The sequence below is a fragment of the Drosophila mauritiana genome, chromosome 3R (assembly GCF_004382145.1).
Source record: "Drosophila mauritiana strain mau12 chromosome 3R, ASM438214v1, whole genome shotgun sequence".
Lineage (NCBI taxonomy): Eukaryota > Metazoa > Arthropoda > Insecta > Diptera > Drosophilidae > Drosophila > Drosophila mauritiana.
In genome coordinates, this window is record NC_046670.1 from 22,357,036 (window position 1) to 22,374,554 (window position 17,519).

Sequence of the window (17,519 nt, forward strand, 5' to 3'; positions counted from 1 at the left end):
TACAGCCACTGACGGAGGACGATGACGGTAAATGCAAAAATGCCAGGACGCTCCTGAATGACCAAAACATTCAGCCTGCATGTATGGGTGGAATGTGCACACATAGGTGAGAGTGTGTGTGTGTGCGTGTATGGGGGTGTCCTTTTCGGCGAGAGAGTGTGTGGGGATATGACCGCATTTGATTTTCATCTATGCAGCAGGCCTTCTCGTTTCCCTCCAACCCGGAAAACTGGGCTAAGAACTTTGGTACTTTGTTTAGTTGAATTACGCCAAAGCACATTAAGTTCCCTTGGTGCGCTCTGTTTGTTAAGTGCTTAATGAACTTTGCTAAACATGCTTGGCCAAGGAGTTGACTTAACTTGGCCTTTAAACTTTTCACATCTCACTTTCACTCGGCCAACTTGGTCCAAAGTCCTTTCGCTTCCCCCACAGCCATTGAGAGATTTATGGCAATCTCACTTAGCCGCCGGCGATTTCATCTTAAGCGCATTCTATTTGCATGCGTTTTGCTGCTTTTCCGTAATTAATTAGTTCGCAAATTGTTGTTCACTTGATTCGCATAAGCTTGAATTATGAATTCAGATGCAGGTTTAGATGGATTTTCCTGGTTAATTGCATTCCCAATTGATGCAAAGTGCGCAATTAGCTGTAAACATAATCGGAAACTGCTAAAATCGATCCTTGGCAACAAAGCCGAGTTATGCATTATAGATAGCACACAAATCATTTGGGCTTAATTATTTTTCCTTCACATTGAAGTGGATCCCTTGGACCAAATAAATCTCACAATTCAACTAAAGCATCCCCTTTTACTGGGATTCCCCCAAGTCTTGGCCCACCCACTGTGAACACATTTGGCATAACGTATCTGAGCTAATGTCACACATGCATCATAGCCACAGGACCAACCAAGGCCACAAGGGGAGCGAAAAGCGTGGATAAATGGAAGTTGGTCGCGGGGTGTCCTAGCACTTGACTAAGCTGCAGCTAATTATGCAAATTCATTTAATGCCATTGTTAAAATGATATTTGCCTCAGGGATTTGTCTAGCTGATAGAACGCAGCTCCCCCATTTATGGTAAGCACGGATGATTAAGCTCGAAGTTGACTTGCGGAAAAGTTACTACCTCTTCAATTAAGCTGTATGGAGTCAGTTGGTTTTGCTCATTTTGCCTTATATGGATAATCATTTAAGAGACAGATATATATGCGCAAAGTGAATTCATTCAGTGTTGGTAAAAGCTATTTTACCACCAGTGCTAGTAACGCTTATAAAAATATCTGTATTGGCAAAGGTTTTCTTACTTGCTTAAAAAAGTAAGCCATTTAATTTTCCACCACTTATTTTGGCTCAAGAACAATTGCCGCAGATAAACGGCCATATTTATCTTTTGATGCTAAGTTATAAATACAAATTAGCCACCCGACTAACTGACAATAATCATAAGCGTAAGGGAATGTGCTGAAAATTCGGTTTAAGGAGGTCCCTGCAAACATTTTGGATGCACAAGGGTACAGTTGCTTCCGGAAAAATATGAAAGGAGCAGCCACCATTTTGGGCATATATTAATGAAAACAGGAGCAACGGCGGCCGGGTAGCCCACACAATAAATCTTCTAGTTATTGTTTTATAACATGCTTTCAGGCGTAAATCCCTTACAATAAAGGTAAGCGGTTGGGTCTCAATTTCGTTCATTTTGGCAGTGCTGTGAGCACACTTTAAACTTGTTCCTTTGCTCAAGTGTTCCGTGGGGCCACTCGACCAATTTCGAGATTGGTTGCCCTAACAACAAAAAAAAAAGCTAACTGGAGAAAAGGAAAGGTAACCAAGCATTAAATTAAAGACTTTAACAAAGTTTCTTTTTTTCGGATTTAAGGGAAGTCGGCTAAACCATCGTTTTGGGTCTGAAGTCCAGGCGATTCTCGCATTTTATTTGCTTCAACTTTGGCCAGCACTAAGCGTTATTACTATTTTGTTTGCACCGGGCGGGATTTTTATAAACGATCTACAGGTGGAAACAAAAGTTTAAATGAGCCAAAAGTTTAAGCAGGATTTTGCCGAAAAAGCCAATCTACGAAGTTTAAACTAATGCAAATGAATCATTTTCAGCAATGCAAGTGCTGAACAGCATCACTATTTCGGCCTGTAGGCCACATGAATTTCCTAAAAGTTTGGACCAAAGCATTGACAAATTTAGACGCTTCAACCACGGGCAATTATGCCAGGGTTTCAGTTCCTTTGCTGCAAAATATAAATAATTATCTACTGTTGCCTAATTTTGTCGAAAGACCGAAGCCACAAAACCATTTGCCAGCAACTTGATTTCCTTCGCAAAAGGAGGAGCTTAGGAAATCTGCTTACAGTGTTTAATTTCAACACTGTCCGCAACCACAACACTGAAACTGCAGCTGGCACTGGCACTCCTCCCTCGACCCCGTAAAATAATAATAATAATAATTTACTATGAAACCGAAAGCCACAGGATAACATGAAGACCCGAACCCGCATTCTAGCGTTCATTGTAGTCTGCGGTGGTGCGGGTGGATTTTCCGGTGGACTTCTGGGTGTTTCAGACAGTTGGGATGATGGCGTGTTGACCAGCTGCAGCACTGAGTTGGCTAACCGATAGAGTGGGCCATAAAAAATGGCTTAATTAGTTGCCATTTCTGGATGGCAGGATAAATATTGAAGTTGTTGGGTTTCGCAAATATTTGAGAACTGGAATTCAGTCATCTGGGTGGAAGAGAATGGGGTAAAGTGCGAAAATTCTAGGAGAAAGTTAGATGAGCATTCGAATGCTATTTAACCATTATGCTATACGGCGAACACTTAATGAGAAATATAAAATGGCAATATTTTGAAGTGAATTATCGTGAAATCAAGTAGCCTCCGCAAGTTGTACCTCGCTTCAACTTTTTGGCATACTTCTGGCAACTGAGGAACTTGATTATGCTTGAGGCAAATGCACATTGCTAGGGAAATTGTTTTCTAAATACCCAAGCAAACTCCGAGTATTAACCCCAAGGGCTGGGGAAATTTATGCTGTACCATGGTTTCATATTACCCGAATAGCACATGCAAATTGGTTCAGTTCATTACGATGTGCATGTTCTGCAGATCGGAATGCATGGGTGCAAGTAGGAAGTAGGAAGTTCAATTAAATACTGCAGCATTCGGACAACTACAGTGGGATGAGTTTTCCAAAAGCCACACCATCATCATTTGGAGCACCTTCATTCCAGCCAGACAGGTTAAATTTGATTATGTGGAGTAGCGAGCAGGGAAAACTTGCATGAAGGCTGAAAAGCAAATCTGTTGACGTTTTGCAAAACGATGTGTTGCTCTTTCAGCTTCTTCTGCTTTCTCGTCTCGGGAAAACTGCAGGCTGGGCAATTTTCTTGCTTTTATGCAAACACAAGCGGAGCAGCAACAGCCGGATACCGGATACGCCCCTCCACCCAAGGGACAAACTAACCTAACCGGCAGTTAAATGTTTTCATTTTCATGCTTCTTCGCCAAAATGTTTATGGCGCCCAAGCATCGGGCAAACACTGAATTTATTTAATTAAAATGTGTGTATATGTGACGTGCACTCTGCCTAGATTCTAGAATCTAATTGAATTGCCAGCAGTATGTCTAGCAGTGTGTGTGTGTGTGTGTGTTTGTTTGTAAACTGTCGGAGTGAGTAGACTAATATGCAGCAGAAAGAGAGGGAGAAAGGGTTTTTCCAGCCGAGCGACACAAGTGTCAGGTACCCTTTGACTATATGCCATCCAAAATGCAAATTTTGAAAACATTTTTTCAACTTTGAGGCCGCCTCTCCATTCCTTTTAATTAAAAAGTTTTTGTTTTCCTGTCGGATGGATCATCACGATGTGAAATCTGCATGATTACCAAAGCTGAATGCATTTTTAACCATATGCAAAGCAATTTCAATTCGTTTTTGTTAGATACTCCGACGTGTTAGCTGCCAATCAAAGTGGGTGCCGTCATTGTTTTTTGAGTGCAGGAAAAACCTATGTGGTCATTAAAATGCAGGCGATGGCAAAATAATGCATTTCAATGACAATGACAACACCAATTACAAAAACATGGCATGTCACTTAATTTGTATGCGTTGAGTGCAATTTTCACTAGTCAAATTTCAATTGACAGACAGTTGCTGTCAGCTATGGAGAATTAATGAAAATCAGTAGGATTCTTGCACTTTCATAACTTGAGTAAACTGGGAAAAGATTATTATTAAATACAGTTCGTATTATTTAATATATGCTAGCTTTTATACCTTAAAATAAATGTTTTCATATTCAGAAAAAGTCATAAAATTCTAATAAAAAAAAGACTGACAGAACAGAAAAAGTGCATCAGCAATTCCATTTTCTGTTTTACCTCCGACATTTCTAATTCCTCTGCATAGCATCATAGCAGAGGAAACAAACGCTCACATGCCCATCAAGTTTCTGTTTTGTCTGCAGCACATTCACTCAAACCAACTTCGTGATGAGGGGGAAAACTATTTAAATATAAAAAATCCCGAGCATACTTTAAGGCTCAGCGCAGAACTTTTTGTTACGCCGCACAAGTCAGACAGGAGATTTAGCTATAGAAACTCGGGGATACTCAGGGCCAGGGACGTTTAAAGAAACAAAGAATTTCAATTTAAGCTTCGTGCATTGTCTGACTCGCTCTGTGCTGCTCTTTCATCCTCATTTCCTGTCTCTTTCGCTACTGTAAGCCATTGTTGGATGTATTTAGGTGTTGCAGGCACGTATGCAGCAATACCCTGCACACACACACACACATGTGTACAACATGCTGCACACGTACAGCTGCAGTCAAAATTTTAGTGGCTGGTTTTGAAAAATTGAACAGATGTACACGATTTTTGTAGGTTTAGTGAGATGAAAAAACATTCACTTGGTCTTAAAATCACTTGAAGAACTACAAAGTTTTATTTTATGTGCTTAAATAAAAAGAAGCATAAAAGTTTATGTAAGTTACAATTGCATTCTCTGCTCTACCTAGCTTGTTCACGCTTTAATGGAACTAAAAAGGAACATCGTTTGGGTCAAAACAAATTTCCAGCTAAATTCCAGCAGATTAATGCTGAGACCTGCATCCAAAAACAAATAACAGTCTTTGAAATAGATATCAGAAAGGGGAAAAAAAAGTGGGAAGACTTGTTTTAGGGCTTAATTGTATTTTTATTCAACTTGCGACGAACCTATATGTTAACTCAACTACTCCTACTCTTATCTAATGTCCTTTACTCACGCCTAGCGAGCATATATTTCCCATGGTATCCCCACTGATAAGAGCGGAAATGAGCCAGAGAGGCAAAAACAAAACGAATAATGAGCCACATTAATTGCGCTGTGACTTCCTCATTACGTGCAGGGCATGGGAAACTCTTTTTTCAGCTCCAGCATTAAAACGAGATCTTGAGAAATTTACACAGCCCATTTAGTTGGGCGGGAAAAAAATGAGCATCCTGATGGTCACTTTGATTGATAAAAATCTCTTCATTCGCAAAATGTTCTCGCACAAAAACGTGAGTAGAAGACAGGATACAGATGTGACTCGTTGAGGTTTATCTAATGCCTGTTTTATGATGATTGTTTCAGGCTAAGTGTAAGGTGTCTATTATGGTCTTTAGTTGTATAAAATCTATCTTATATTGTTATTTTTGTGTACTTTATATGTGATATGTGTGTAGATCCTGATAATAGTATATAATAAGCATGTTAAATGCGGTAGAGATAATATGTTATTGGTGTTCTGTCATACTCTTTAGAAATTGTTTATACCTTAAAAAGCACCCTGTATATATTCCTCATACAGACTGCTTCGTGCTGACAGAGACATGAGCGGAAAAAATTAAGTTCAATGAAATTAGGTCAACCTCCGTTTTGCAGTTTAAACCAAGCAGGCTCCATCCCCCAACCCCCTCTACCGCGCACCGTCTACGATGGTGTGATAAAGGTAAATGTAAAAATATGACTAAAGATAAGCATAAATCAGGGCATAACGCAATTACGCAAAGGCGTGGGCAAGGGAACTGCAGGGGGGCAGGCAGATGGATAGATGTTAAGCGAAAAATTAAGGGAAATGGCTAAGGAAAGCAGCTATGTTGCCTGGCAAAGGCAAAGTGCTAAGCGCAAAACAGTAATGAGTCTACTCAGCATTATGATTGATAAATGACGGAGCAAACGAGGACAAAGAAAGGAGAACAAATCGGACCTGAGAAACACAAGAAAGGTAGATGGTTTTTCAGGCACTCTATAAGTAGTTTCTACTTGAAGCATTATGAAACTATCAAAAGAATATATTTTCAGCGGCTCTTTATTGTAAGACACTATAAACTTTAATTGTAATAACCTTTTTAAGAGGTTACTTACTTACTTTTGTACAAAAAGTTATAATACCCCATGGCAGGGCAAAAAGATACAAAGAGACAGGGACAAGTTAGTGCAACTTAGGTTGCCAGCAAAATGGTGACAAATTCACGCAGCGAGACAGACAGACAGACAGACTAGAAGACCCAGAGTTGGTTGTTTTGGAGGGATGGGGTGGTGAAGGAAGTTAAGTAGGAAAGGCGGATGAGGCAACTAAATGTGCATGTTAAGGTTAGATAAGAGACACCCACGCAGACAGTTAACAGGATATTGTGAGTATTTTCCTGCTTTCATTTTTTTTCATTTACTTTTGCACCTCCACCCGCTTTTGTTTGCTGCCCCAAGCAGCCACCAGCAGAAGTCACTTCCAGTCGGCACACTAATGAGTAACTTATTCAATTATTTATTATTTTTTCTCCGCCAGAGCGGAAAATAATTTGCTTTTGCCCAGGCTAATTGGCGGAAGAAGAGGAAGTGCATTGGCCACGAGTAAAACTTGATAAAACGTCAGGGCGTGGTAATAAATAAATTATTTCAACTGTGTAATGTATGCGCCAAGCAGGAGGACAGCTAATTGAGTGCAAAATTTGTGGGTTAATTGGTTTGAAAGTTGCACGCAATTTATTTTCACTCTCCATGGAACGAAGCGAAGATGATTTCTGGCCCGAATGGGAATGTCAAAGAGTCCGCCCCACTGGGCTCAGGAGATTCCCACTACTCAACACAATGTTTCCCAGCTTGTCATGAGGCCAAGGCTGGATGGGTAATGAAGCCAATCTATAATTCAAGAGTCCTCAAAAGTGGGAGGATGTGGTGTGGTTTCGTTGGGTCTGGAACTACAGACGGGGGTGGGGCAAAGTATGTGTCAGATATCTGAGGGCTGATAGTGAAGTACTTTGGCCACACCACAAAGTGTTGAAATTTGGTTTCCTGGCTGTTAATGGAATTTCATTTTCGAAATGAAAGACGTGTCAAACACTTAGGAGCTAACTAAAATGGAGCATAACAGCCCAAGTTTAGTAGAAATCTGAGCAAATATTTACTCATCACATTGCAAATTTCAAATATATCAATTATTTCGAAGACTACATTTAGTTATAATGAAATATCCCATGGGACAGCAAGTTTTAATTTCTCACTAATAAATCTATCTTAATTTCACATCAATTTGTTATACAACCATGACAAAGAGCTTTCAATTATTTTCTAAATTTATAATTTAGACGGAGGAAAAATCTGAAATTCAACTGCACTCTCACAACGATATTTCACATCGTGTTGATTTACTTTTATAGCTTTATTATATGTATCATACGGCAGAATAAATAAGAGGAAACAAAACCTGACCATAAATTGGACAAGCAGAAAAATGTGGAAACTTCGTTTGGCAATGGCGGTGACGGTGACGTTGATGCGGAACTGACGAGGAGCAGAGTGCGCAATTTGTTAATGGAAATTCAATTGAATTGAAAAACTAAATAAATACCAATGCACAGGTAAATAAATAAAACCAGCCCCCAGCGAAAAAATGAAATAAATAATGAACAGGAATTTTTCGCGCCATCGGCACTTTCTGCTTTATTTTTTCCACCTTTCAGTCTTATTTACTCGATTTTTTCGCCATCCTTGTATAGGGACAATTTCACACATCTGTTCCTCAATTGGACTGATTGAAGAAAAATAGAAAAAGTGCTCACTTTTTATAGGACTTTCCACACACGGTATGCTGCAATATAGTAAACCGTGTGATCCACCATTCATGCCGGGTTTAAATTTAATTGGTTTCCCTTTCCAGTCACAACTATTATCAGAATTATGCTTTTTTATTCGAACAACAGTTTAAGTTGCATACGGAAAGAAATTACGCAGTTTTTCCCCCCAGATGAACTCGATCTTTCCTCAAATTGCTTTCCGCTTCGTTTTTATAACCCTTTCAACTCTGTAGATTTATGTTCCATTTTAGGTGGCGCCACCTGCCGTCGCCTACCTCTGGCAATAAAATATATATACCAATGCTACTATATATAAAGGCGAACAATAAAAACACAACTTCATACACGACATAAATCAACCGGGCAGTTCAAGCATGGTTGAAATATAACTCAGCCGAGAAGTTAAATACAAACCGCCACCCACTGACAGCAAAAAATGGCAAAGGGCGTGGTCAATTAGAGTAAAAGTTGGGTGTAAGTAATGCCCAGATTGTGGGATAATAAGGGGTTCACACTGCGATTTATGTAACCAAAGGAAATAAATCGTTTTGGAGATATGTGCTTTTTATATTTTGTGAAATAAATTGAGCCATCTCACCTACTTTTTACTATTTTCATTTTTAAAAATATTTTGCTTTGACTTTTATGACGCCTTAAACCAACACCCAACTAATAATGCTGACCACTAAAAAACCAGCACGAATAACCTTAATTTGTAGCAGGCACTCAAAGTTCTTTAAAAAAAAATAAAAAAAAAAGTATAAGTTGTGTTTGGGGTTTTTTCATTATTCTAAACCTTGACTGAAATACACTAACTAACTTTATATTGATGTTATTTTTTCATATTTCTGCAAATATTTAATCATAAAAAGATTATCCAGACGTAAGATACTTGCATTCAACTCATTCCTTTAGCACATATACCCTTTGCAACACTTTTTTTCGAAGATGTGGTCGTGCATCATTGACTTCACTTGGCCAAGCGCCATTTTGTATTTCATTTTATTTAGTTTGTCATTTAAACCGCATATTCCCCACGTCCAACACATGTACATACATACATCTATATGGAAGGAGTCCCAGTACAATACTATATATTATTTATTTGCCCAAGCCACACACATTTGAACTATGAAATAACCACGGGAATGTTTGCCATTTCGTGGTCAATATACGGCATGACCCACATGAAGCGATTGCAAGGATGTGGATGTGGCAGCGGAAGGCAAAGGATTGGCCGGGACTGGTCAGGTGTGGTCGAGTTGTTTGGGCCATGTTTATTTATGTGACTGGGTGTGTGCTCTGTGTCTGACAGCAGCTCAAGCCTGTTCAATTAGTTGGGCGAAAGGCTGTTGGGGGCCAATCACAAGGACACTTGCATTGTGTGGTCTTAACTTCAGAGCTCGGCCGCTCTCAATGCCTGCACATCCCTGCACATCGAATCAAACATCCAATCAATCCCGATTAATTATTCAATTTCGGTACTTTTCAAAAAGAACCCACAAAAAGCGCAACAGCTGACAGCAAGATAAGTCACAAACTTGTGGTTCCATGTTTTTTTTAAACAAAAAATAAATGGTAACCGAAATAAGCATAGATACAGGACACAGGCACAAATCACAAAACTGAAACAAATTTCGACTGTGAGCTTTGTAATATAAATCAATCATACGACATGTGTGACACATCAAGCAGAAAGCAAATAGAACCAAATATTTGCCTATGCCGAATTTTCGGAAAGGAAAATTCAGAATTTTGCATTGATACCTTTTACCATTTCATTGATTTGTTAAAAATAACAAATAAAACTAGGTGATGGTTTTTAATATCTACGAAGTTGTTTTAGATGAAAGATATTTTGTCAAACTACACAAGATATTCTTTATTTTACTACCATTTTCTTTGTTTCTATGAAGAATGGCGAATAGTTATTAAAAACATTAGGTTTTATTTCTTGATAATGATTTTAAAACCAATCCTTTTTAGCTTGTCTTTAATACTTTCCTTTGTCATGTAGATACCGTGGAAATGGCAAAACTATCTCTGAGCTAAAAAGCCTTTTTGACTGTGTCGACTGACTGTCTCGCCGCCTGACAAACTGCAATGCGATTGCCAGCTCAGCAGATGCGTCCAGTGCAAACACACTCAAACACACACACACACATGCAATCGCATACAGGACCAACCGCTCCCCCAAATAACCACCCACTCACCCTTGCTGACAACCCACTCAAGCCATTCTGTTTCGCTGCTCGGTTCTATTTGCAAGGAAAACATTTATGTAAAGTTTATATTATTAGAATGGCATACTAGAGAGCATTGTGTATGCCGTCTCTGCGTCTTTATAACTGCACTTGTGTGTCTGTGTTTGTTTTATAACGACTACCGAATGACATTTGCCAATATGTTTTGAAGAAAATGGAGAAGGACGGATATTGGGGTAAAAAAGCTGGAGATCGTTAGACGACTGCTTCCATCAATTTGTATGTGTTTTTCGTGTGTGTGTCTCCTTTTGCGGGCGATTGAATTGGCATTTTAGTTGGGGCAGCTCTCTGCAGCTACGAGGTCCTTTTGCAGGACCAACAAACTCATCGGCATTTGCCAATTTGTGTGTCTTGCAGTCACTTTTTCACTGTATCTGCTCTAGGCCCTTTCTTTGATTGCTTCAGCAGGAGTTTCAGTGCTGACTTGGTTATGCATGGGATTGCAACCAATAAGTTATACCTTGATTGCTTTTCCCATAACTTTTGCTTTTTCAGCGTGAAGTTGTGGACAAGAAAAACACAGTTGGCAAATGTGTTTCACTAGACATTTATAAAAGAGCATTACGCAATATAACAAATAAAGTTGACTTTTCAACATTTATTTTTAATTAAAATATTTTCAAAAGAATTTTAAAAAGGAAAATGAAAGGCTCATATTTCTAATATTTACACAAACATTGAATTTCCCCTAGTTTTTCCGCCTGAAATATCACAGGTTTTCCACCGCTGCCATCTTTATTCATCAGGTCACATCGCCATCCAGAAAATCTCTTTTGGGCTCATTTCCATTTACGTGATATCCCGAAATCTTCATTCACAGGCGAAGCCCAACGGAACTATCTACAAAATTATTACCATTCAGCCATCCTGGCCGGATTTCCATAACAAACATCAACCTGGGATAGTTGTAGCCATTTTATTTGCTTGTATTCTATTTTTGGTTTGGGTCTCGTTGGCATGTCCATGCTCTGGAAAATATATATTGATATGGCCGAAAACAGAGCACTAGTTTACAGGATGCATAACCCAAAAAGGGCCGCGCACGCTCCTCCCCTTTGTTAATGGTAACAAATCCCCGTTTGTCGGGCACTGGTAAAAGCCAGGACTAACGTTACCTGACTTTGGTTTTCGGTTTGTTTTGGGCCGGGTCAGGCGAAATATGTGGCCAATTATAGCAAAAGCAGACGTTTTTATGTTACAGTCCCCCCTCGCCCATTCCTTTCGCTCTCCGGTTACAACTAATTTATGACTTCGGGCTAAGAGCTAGGATTTTCCGGTTTCTCTTTCCTACTTTTTATTTTTGTACACTTTTTTGCAACCTTCTTTCTAATCATTGGCCATAATTCAGTCGCTGTACTTGGGGCTATGTAATGTTAGTTTAATGCTTTTTAAAACTGCCGCAAGCACATATATTACGCATACGCAGGGTAGTACGAAACAAACAATCGATTTCAGAGTTATACAATTTACGTTTTTCGTAAAAAAGCGTTCCTTAATAGGTTGATCACACTATGATTTTATTTCTGACCAAGATTGACCGAGCTCAAAGAAACTCTTAGAAATTTCGTGACTTTAAATCAACATTTATTTTGAATGGATTTGTTGTGTACCCAATTCCATTTCAAAATCCATTTCATTATGCAAAGTATCATCGCTTATTGTTCCGTTGCCGGAACTTTGTTTACATTTGCCATCATTTTCTGGTGGCATAACAAAAATAATTTTTGCTCTACAGCCATCGTAGCAGCTCATCAAAGATAGTTGAACAAGGCATTTGTGCAAGCCAAAAATGTTCATCATTGCTTGCGGCAAGCTTAAAATACAAATCTAATTCTCCACAATTTTCTTGCTTTTTTCTTCATGGTCTTTTTACAAATATTTGCCTTCAATGTTGAATGAGTAGAAATTTGGCAGCGGCGAGAACAAGAAAATATATTTTGACATTTTCCACTGTCCTTTTTCACTTTATTTCCTTTTATATATATTTCTTTTACTACTCCTTCGTTTTATACCGGCACTTCGGATTATTTTTGTTTAATTAAATTGTTTTCTTACAATTACACATTTTTATAACGTCGCTGCAAACTCATAGCACTGTTTACAAAAATGTAAATTTAAATTTAAACTATTATCCGGTGTCCGTAATGTCCGTGGTGTCTGGGATAACAGGTATCCAATAGTCGAGGAACTTGACTATACAGTTCTTTCTTGTTTTAATATACTTCCATTCTTTTTTAGCCTGTCATAGGCACTCGCACTTGACTGTGATAAAATCATTTATCATTTGTCATCGTTTTGGCTTTTGTTTTCTTGATTTTCTTTTGGGCCGTCTTTTTCGCCCCAGTGCCACAGCCTGTCTGTCCTAAACAAATAACTTTTCGATGGCATTGACTAAAAAGTTATTCATTCATTTCAGCCCAGACATTTTGGCCCAAATGGGGCCACTCTTAAGCATAAATTAAGACTTACGTTAGATGAGGCCAAGGGGTGGCTAAAACGAAAAGTCCAGGATAGCACTTCACACCGACTTCAGACTAGAAAATGATACAGAAAAGGAAATTTGTATATGAGAAAAAGTTTGAGCATTAACTGTGGGCAATTGGAGTGAGAGATGGGGAAAGAAAAGGCAGACTCAATTAGTTTTACTTGTGGAAAGGCATACATTCGTACCCTACGTCGAGCATTGGGAAAATTCTGATTCGAAATGATTATTTAAAATGTAATATGCCAGATACATTTAGCTGGAAATGAACGCTAACATTTGCTGTTTAAACACTCGTATATTTTTTATTCCCGCAAGTAGAGTGTCAAAATACACCCGGGTGCCTGGACACCCAGTGTTTAGCGGGTGCACTTAGAGTGCCAGTGTCTTGCTGCAGTTCTCTGGTTTGCACATCATTTCATGTGAACATTATGTTGCCTACTTCTCTACTTGTTCATCGCCAGGTTGCATAAAACTTTCTGAGCGGGAAAAAGTTTCGGGGTAATGCACAAAACTTTAAAGGTGAAACCAACCCAACCAAAAATGACGCACAGGTTCATGGAAAAAAAATAAACTCAAAAAGTCCACTGCAATCGATATAAACTGAACTGCAGCTCTTTCATGTAGATTGGAATGGTGTCGATGGAAGTCAAGTCCACACGGAGACAAGACGTGACAGCTGAAATCGAAAGCCAAAAGCAAATCAAATACCAGAGTTGCAGTTTTCACTCTCTTTTCGCCATCCTTTGTCAATATCTGGGGGAAACTCTGCTCCGTTGGCCGGATTTTTCACACCCAATAAGCTGACAGGCGCTTAGAATTTAAATGCCAAACATCAACAACAACAACATTTGCTACAAAGAAAATCTACTTTAAAAAAAAGTCACTAAAGTCAGTGTATTAGGTAGAGTTTTTCATGCTCTACGAGTTGAACAAAATAACTAAAAACGAAAAAATATGCAAAAATATTACGTACATACTAAGTATATTTTCCTAAATACCATTTTAACATTTTGGCCAATGGGGTTGGCCACAAAAAAAGGGAAGCAACAAATAATTTAGAAACAAAGCTAGAAAGGACATTCAGGCAAACACTAGCACATAATTCTCTTTTACAACAAAACTAATGTAGTATATCCTAAAAGACACATGAATATTTATCAAATAAATTATAAAGCCTTTAAAATTCTTAGTTATTTATATATTTTTCATTTGACTTTGTTTTATAGCTATCTTAAAGCTGACAGCACTGAGCACCCATTAACCCCAAACCCTCTTTTCTACTTTGGCGCATTGTTGACTTTGCCGTCTTGTCCGCTGGTGTAACTTTATCAGTGTGTGTCGGTGTATGTGTAGGTGTATGTGTGTCAAGTGGTCGGCCCCTTTCGCCACTTTCTTCACCTGGTGGAAGCCATCCATTCATTTGGCTCTTCCTGCAGCAGGTCAGAGGCAAATCGTTGAAGCTGTCTCTGTGCGTGGTTAAGTCCTTGTCGATGGGCTTAAATAAACAGAGAAAGGATAGCGAAGGATGACAGGATAGAGGCAGATGACACAGGCACAAACTAAAGCAAAAGTAGAGATGCGTTTGGCTGCCGTCTTTGGAATATGATTTAATTACTGCTTATTGCTGGCTGTACTAATTAGTTTGAAAGGCTTTGCACACTCCATCTTTCTTGTGTCTACACTGATTTTCCGATCAATAATGAGAAATGTAAATTGAATACGTAATGCGCACCCATGAGTGATTACATTTCGGAGTGTAGCTAGTAAGTTGCAAACACTCATTTATTTACACTTAGTTTGCACAGATAATTAACAACAAGCCTGGTTAATACAGATTTACTTAAGTCACCTTCTAGAAAAATCAATAGCTAAACAGCAACTCGTGAACTTTATCCCATATAAAATATAAGTTTGGTTACCTTTATCAAAAATTTGGCTCACGTGATCCGCTTGCCATAAATCATTTGGGTTTTCCCCTTGTTTCGCATTGCACTTAGCGCATTAACATCATGCACATGTTGTCGGATAAAAAACGTGGACGCAAAACCCAGAAAAGTAACCCAACAATGATGACATGAGAAGACAGGTAACGTAATCTAATAAATGTGACAGTCAGTTTATATGGCAGAATGTGCAAAAAACAATAAATCTCCATTAGGTTGAGCTGGCTTTCATTAACGGATTTTACGAAACTAAAACAGGATGTGCGGTAGTGTATATCGGTAAACATATATGTGCATATATACCCACACGAATCCTGACACTAATACAGTTCTGGTTGCATGCTTGTGGGTGTATTTGCTTCATGCACCTGTCATGAAAATATTTGCGCAAAATATTTTAAGCCGCATTTTGACAAAGGACTGGCCCCAAACAACTAGATTCACTCCCGTCAGCAAGGACCTCCACGCTTAACGCAAATATGACAGGGATTTGTTATCGGCATAGGCGGTTGGACGGTATGTGTGGCTTTAGTTTGCCTGGATATTTCCTATATTTTTCACCTATGTCATTGTATAAACAAATACCGGGGCTAAACGGATTATAGTGCAAAGTGTTCACAGGATGCGAATTGGAATTTTTGCGGTCTACGTTCACCGGTTTGATTGTGTTTCTTTTTTCGAGAATTTTTGGATGAGAGACAGCAGATAATAATGCATATATAAGTGCAAACTAATTGCAGTCTGCGGTTGAAAATAATTTTAAGGGTTATTAGATTGCAGCATGGGTTTCGTATATATATATATTATTAAAACCAATTAAATGCACGCTATGAAACATGACGCCTATCAAATGAAATCAATACAATTCGAATAATTTACAAATTTAAGTAATTTCTAGCTCAGCTCTGAATAAACTGAATATTCTTCGAAATATTTTGATTATGCCTCATTATTGTTAAGCCTTAAATTCAACCCCTAATATGCGGTAAAAAGTTCTCTCAACTTTGACCTAATTCAACCGAAAGTAAACGACCCTTAAGCCAATCCTTACGCCCCGACACTGACCCATCGAAGCCGGCGGTGCCCGCCAATTCAAAACCACCAGACCAACCTCAAGGGGTAAATGCGCAATTGACAAGCAAATTGACAATTCACTTAATTCCGGGCGACAACAAAAGTGGAGAATTATTCTTAAACATTAAACCGACTGCAGTTGACAGGCGAAAGGGGGTCGGAAATTGCACCCACCGAATTCCCCCGTGAAGAGGATTAAAGGGTTGTTCCACTTCCTTCTCATGAATAATGCACAACCACAAAAGCCAAAACAAGCAAAAACAATTAAGTCGACTCGCCCCGGGTTGTTGTTTTTTTATCTTAATTTTCGTATTATTTATTTTTTATTTTTTGCCCCGCTTTTTGTTATGATTATATGATTGACAAGCGATTGAGCTTTTGGCCCGAAAGCCTGCAAGGCAATTTAAGGCCAAGTGATGGCGCCACGCCCCAAAAAGATAATGCAATGCCAGCACTGATTTAGGTGGGTCAAATGTCAGTGGTTGGATGGGTGGTTGGGTGGGTGGTTGGTGTCTGTCAAGTGTGTGAGTGAGTAAGTGAGTGAGTGTCTGTTGCCTTTGGTAATTACGCTCGCACATATCCACATGCATGCTAATTTCAACTGGCCCGGAATCCGTCACAAAACCCAGTTTCTGGTCGAGTCTACAATGCCGAATGAGATTTTTGTGCAATGCCCTGTGTCCATCAAATGCGTCACACAGTAAACAATTATTGTTACGTGGTAAACAGAACAATGCTCACACCTAAGCTTCTTACTCAATTGCTGCAAAATATATTATTCAGAAATTCAATTAATTATCGAAACTAAAATATTGCGAGAAATTTCAAAATAAAACCGAATTTATATTTAACAAATATAAATGAATGCCATCAGATACAATGCATCTAAAATGTAACTAAAATTTATCTAAAATATAAATAAATACGTATATTTTTATCTGCACTTTTAGGACACAGATTAAGGGCTGTCTGGAAAACTGCAATGAAATTGGTAGGACACGCATTATTTTTCATATGCCTGCCTGTTGTGGAATGAATCTGTGGCTGGTTTTGGCCCTCCTCCTCCCATTTCTGGCTTTCATTTTTGGCTTTCCCTGTTGGTTTCATCTGTTTGCGGCTTTTATGCGAAATGGTTTTTTCTGCCCGTTTGAGGGTGACAGGGCTTGTGTGTTGTGCCTGTGCCTTTGGTTTGTAAGTGGGTAGAAAATTAACCACAATTATGATTTATTTTGCGGCGATATACAGGGTTTTCTTTAAATTTGCCATAATTAAAAGGTTTCATTAAAAAAAGTTTTGTATATAACAACATTCGAGTAAAGAGCTCTGTTTTATAACGTCTATTAAGTAGGAAAACTCCTTTAAACTATGTAACAAAATAAGTAAAAAGCATGCATGTTTTAAAGTTTTGATTATTTATTCTATGCTATTGACTTTGACAACATGTAAACACCTATCGATATTCTTTTGTGTCAAAAACGAAGTTCTTTCACTTCTAGGACGTCTTCAATTAGTATTCAAAACCATTTGCCAACAATTAAACATCAACGAGTTTATCAAAATTTGACTCACAAAATGAAGGGGATGGGAATCCGAGTCAAGTCAATTGTCCTAATTAAATATTCTGACCGAAAACCGAAAAGGTAGA

General features: G+C 38.6%; 1 protein-coding gene across 3 annotated transcripts in view; it reads right to left on the bottom strand.

The window, feature by feature from the left end:
• Positions 1-17,519, bottom strand: part of LOC117145707 (furin-like protease 1) — a 129,151-nt gene that overhangs the window by 74,703 nt on the left and 36,929 nt on the right. For 2 of the 3 annotated variants that reach the window (XM_033311453.1, XM_033311451.1), the window contains exon 2: positions 12,842-12,906. The exons of the other annotated variant lie outside the window; for it this stretch is intronic. The gene's annotated coding sequence lies outside the window, so the exon portion shown is untranslated. The remainder of the gene's footprint in view (positions 1-12,841; positions 12,907-17,519) is intronic. 3 annotated transcript variants of the gene reach the window in all.